Source organism: Protobothrops mucrosquamatus, unplaced genomic scaffold, assembly GCF_001527695.2.
Source record: "Protobothrops mucrosquamatus isolate PMUCROS unplaced genomic scaffold, P.Mucros_1.0 scaffold_18, whole genome shotgun sequence".
In the NCBI taxonomy this organism is placed as follows: domain Eukaryota; kingdom Metazoa; phylum Chordata; class Lepidosauria; order Squamata; family Viperidae; genus Protobothrops; species Protobothrops mucrosquamatus.
The window spans coordinates 970,087-975,574 of NW_015386094.1; positions in this window are offsets into that span (position 1 = coordinate 970,087).

Consider the following 5,488-nt stretch of genomic DNA (forward strand, 5'->3'; position numbering starts at 1 on the left):
CTGAACAGTTTTGTAATGAATAGACCTATTTAATTAGAGCCATATAATGGCTTAATTTACCATGTGAACAAGGTTAGCAACTATCTGAATAAATCTTACAATTTCTTGGACAGATACAAGATTAGAAGGGTTTATTATCTTAGAGATTCCCTAAAAATCATTACCCCTTACCATCATCCAACCATATACCCAAGGTTATGTGATTGTGGAACAAGGACACTACCTAAAGCAGCCTTGAAACAGGATTACTAAGACTTAAGAATCAGTCAGAAGTAGATACTTCGAGATAGTTAAAATTTAAGTTTGATCTTCATGGTGTGGGTGTAGATGCTTTTTAACTATTCAAGACAATTGACAACAATCATCAAGCCATCTTCAGGGATAGCTATTACAGTAACTAATTAGAGAATGGGAGCAATGCCAAATCTATCAATGATCTCTGCGGTAACAGCTGCATGATGCATGGAATAGGCTAGCAGGTTGAGTACCCAAAGTACAAGGGAAGAACTAGATAGAAGGAGAATAAAAGATTAAAAAATAGAAGACATTCTTCATTGCTGACATTCTTAGAAAAGCAGAAGTGTCATATTTATTAGCTAGAATGTTAGTAATAATGGAATTCCCCCATTAGTAACTCAGACGACTCCACAATCTGAAAGTGAGCAACTGGAGCCATGCTTCAAGATAATTAGAATTTAAGTCATGTGCGATTCAGATACTAGTATGTTTCAGGTGTATTAAATGGAGTGGGAATATTGTAAAAGTTCAGCACAGGTTTACTTTCATGAGGTTAGCTTAGCTTATAAGAGAATTGTGGAAAAGAAGAGTTAGACTAATTCTCAGGTAGGCCTATTTTGCCTTAGGGACAGAAAGTTATCATACCTTGGAGTCCAAGATGCAGGAAAGACAATTTTACTAAAATTAGTTCAACACACACCAATGTTTCCATTCCTCGGTTTCCCACAAAAGAGCTCAAAACAGTTATTATGTTTTGTTGACTTTGAAAAGCAACATAAAGAAAACAGTGTATATAATAACCTTTCTCTCTAACTGAATATACTATTAGGAGAACATTAAAATGTCAACTAATTTATTCCTTGCCTTAGTCATCAGTGATTCTGGAGAATCCCAGAATCCCATTCCTCACAAAAAGTAAATACATTTCTGGTTTATTTCCTCTGATTGTCTTTTAATACATGAACTTCTATGTACTTAATTGAGGGTGGGGATGGAAATCACCAAAATTTTAAAAAAAACACAGAATTCCTCTATGAGGACAAGTTGATTGTAAACAAGGTAAACAAAACTACTGACACCATACAAAGTCTTTCCACTTGCATTTCTCACATTGTTTTATAGCCACCCAGAGTTACTTGGTTGAGTTGGGCAGGTATAAAAACTGAATAAAATAAACAATATTTTAAAACCGCTGTAAAATGTGAAGGAGAAACACTAGTAGATTGCAAAATCCCAAGAGGTATATCCAAAACTGTATGTTGTTACAGTGGCAGGTTGGAAGACAGGGAAGTAAGTTCTAAAGAGTGCATACAGAAATCAACAGTCCATTATGGAGAAGAGATTAAAAATATTTATGCAATCTTCATTTGCCTCATGTATAGCTTCAGACATCAATAACCCCACCTCCAAAATAGAAAACTAGTTTTTGGGGTCTCTCCTGCATGAAACATATTTTTAGTGGGAGCCATGTGGACAAAACAAAACTTGCCAATTAGGCCAGGAAGAAAGTTTAATGTCAAGTTAAGAAAATTTAAGAGAAGATTATTTGACTATCAGAAGTCTTGCTGGCACACAAGTCGAAAGTGTGATGTAATAAAGGTAATCACCTCTTATTGATATTACATTATCTCCAGATATAATTCTTTGGCCTTAACTGTACTTTTCCTTGGATAATGCCCACAAAAATGTAATTATGGCTTAGATTCCACCCAGAAAAATTACAAGGTAAAGTCTATCACCTGTGTGTCAATATTTAGTTTCCAGCCCAAAGTAGGACAGCAATTCTCAATAGCAACTTTTAGACCATTTAACATTTCCATCTCAGAGCTCTCATGAGCCACTGTAGGCAAGACATTATTAACTGTGCTTTGAGCTTATAACCAATTACTCAGTAAATGGAATAGCAAGGATTTCTTAACAGAGGATTACTAATATTTATCTCATGCACAAGAGGAATACTGTGGGCTTTCACTGCTACCAATACTTTTTTCATCTACTTTAAAACTATTGTGCTATCATGTACATCTAATTAATAATACTTAAAATCAAAATGTTTACGGTCAATATAAAAATCTACGTTCGTCGTTTTTACAAAATAAAAACAAGACAGGTATACCGTATTGTTTTAAGTATTTGTATGATTAATAATTGTTTTTATTTCAGTTCTGGTCTAACGTTTTAAATCTTTGATCACATAAATACTTTTCACTTTTATAGGAAAGCAAGCAAGATATTCCCCGTAAATAATAGATCTCATGCTATCAATTAAATACATATGCTGCAGTAATATTTTTATACAATCTGACAAATGTCAGAGGAAAATTGTTGAGTCACCTGCCTGTTCTGATTTTCTAACAAAAAATCGTTTTGAAGAATTGAAGGGTGATTACAGTTTTTTAACAGAATAAAAATGTTTTTTTAACATTATGGACAGTGACTTACACATAATTATCTGGATTTACACATTTTCTAAGCCTTGTTAAAAATTATGCTACTTTGTATTTGTTTTACTTGTTCTTAGCTGCCCTTCATTGTGCATAAAAGTAGAATATTTTAATAATTATTTGCTGATAGTAGTATTAGAGTATAAATAGGTTTAAATAAGCCTTACATTACATCTACCCAGTTACTTAAGGTAGATTTCAAATTCTTAACTAAAAATTTGCTTCTCTCAGTTAAAAATATATGTATTTATGGTTTTTTTTAAAGCTGTAATGACATTTTTTGACTCTGTTAAACTAGCTGAAAACATAAAATTGGACCAGTAAAGGCTTCTATTCTGCTTTCTGAAGTCTTCTGTGAAGATAAATTTCTTTTGTACACAGTCACATATGAGATTGTTTTAATGGTTTTCACAACCTCTACTTTTGGTAATTTCAGCTTCTTTTCTCGTTCCCTGCAATTGTTTCTGTTTCCATTGACAAATAGGCTGCTGACTTTTTAAAATACTAATCCCTCCCCTGTAAATGACCTGCATCTTCCAGTTCATTGGCTTATAAGTGAACCAATGAGAGCCAACAGTATGTTTGTTCATAAATAACCTAAAAAAATCTGACATTTTGAATGTTCTTGTCTAATATGTAAGCTGACAGATCTAGCTATGAAGCATTAAGGTCATAACTTCTTTATACTCATTGACAGTTACAATAAGCTTACTGTGGGCAAAGTACCAGTGAGGCTTTAGTTAAAGCTGAATCTCCCCCCCCCAACTGATTATTGCTGTTATTTCCAGATGAAATATATCTTACTCATTACATACTCATTTTTCGTATTAACACTAATTTTTTCCTGGGCTATTTTGTTCCATATAGATTCTTTTTCAAAGCCGTAATCAGGGAGTTTTCCTTGTCATGACAGATGTTTAAAAATCTTTCCTAGGCTCATATTTTAAGAACTGCACTTTTGAGAGTTTGGAAAAAGTATTATTATAAGTTAAGTTTTAAAATCCCAATGTGGGCTATTCCGGAACATGCAATACAAGGAATTACAAGGGGAGTTAAACTAGAGGGAATTGTTTATAGGGACTTACTTATCTTAAGGGGACAGGACTGGCAAATTAAATTATTGGATGAATTGAGACAAGATAATATTCTCCAGTCCTGGTTCTTATATTCTCAGTTGGTCGAGAGATGGCGTATAGATCAAAAGTTAGGTTTAACATTGGAAGATGTGAACTTGATAAGACAGATTAAAGATCAAAGCAGAGCTCATATTAGGAGACTATATAGTGTTTTGATAGAGTTTGATTCGGAAACAGAATTAGTTAAAGACTGTATGATTAAATGGGCTCAAAATATTCAAGAACCAATTACGTTAGAAATATGGGAAACAATTTGGGTAAGAAATGTCAAGTTCACTCAAGCACAGAATTTAAGGGAAAATTTTTATAAAATGTTTTATAGATGGCATTTGGATCCCCAAAAATTGTCTTGCATGTATCCGAACCTGCAGCCAAAATGTTGGAGATGTGGTAATCTGGATGCAACTTATTATCATATCTGGTGGACATGTAGGGATGTTAAAGCCTTTTGGATTAAGATTTGGTGGAACCTTCAACAGATTTTTAAGAAAAAGATAAAATTTACACCGCAATTATTTTTATTGGATATCATGGATAATTTGGATTCAAAAGAAATGAACTTAATGTTGTACTGTATAACAGCAGCAAGGACATTGATTGCTCAAAATTGGAAAAAGGAGATATTACCGACCATGGATGATTGGAGACAGAAAGTCTCATACTTTGCAGAAATGGCAAAAATAGCCGCATACCTGAAGGATCAGTCTCAAGAGAAATTTATTTTGGTATGGAGAAGATGGATAGATTATATCCAGAGAAAATATGAAATGAACAATTATCATATAGCTTTTGATTAATTATTGTTATTTATAAATATTTTTATATACAATTTATATATATAGTCTATAGTTAAGTTGATTATTGTATATTAGAGTTACAGTAAGTTTATACTTGTTTATATTATGAATGGGTTGTTTGGGTTAGAATTGGATTATTATGTGATTATTCCTGTACTCAGTTCTGGGAAGTCCGGGGGGAGGGAGGGGAGAAGGGGATTAGGGGATAGAAATTATAAAAATTGATGTATTTATATATTATAGGTAAATAATGGAATTGTATTAAAAAGAGGAGATGCTCGGCTGGTACCCCAAAATGCACTCGATGAGGTGGTTAAGAAGGGAGATGGGATGTATGTAGGTGGAAAGGAGGAAGGAGGAGAGGTTGTGGGTTTAGGGGGAGGAAGGAGAGGAAAGTGAATGAGGGTGGATGCAAGGCGGGGGGGACTGCCGAGCGTCTCCGAAAATGTATTGAGTAGGATTATCTTTTTTGCTTGTGTTTTAAGTAAATGCATCATATTTGTATTATTTGTTGTTTAATTTGAAAAATTAATAAAAAATTTATAAAAAAAAAATCTTTCCTAGGTAATTTTGGTTAGCAACAATTCTGACATTTCAGGACTAAATGAACTTCTACTTATCTGTCTACACATTGTTAACTATTTTTAACTGCTTTTTTATTGTTGATGCTGACATATCTTGATGATTTATAATTGTTGAGTTGCAAAACTAGCCCACTTGTGTCAAATCTTTCTATCTGTGCATATATTGATCTTGCCATATATTCATATAATCATATATTGAAATAATCTTCCATGAGTTTTTTGTTGTTTATTCATTAATCCTAATCCTAAGGTTCCAGTTTCAATTGAATATTGATCTTGAAAATCCTCTG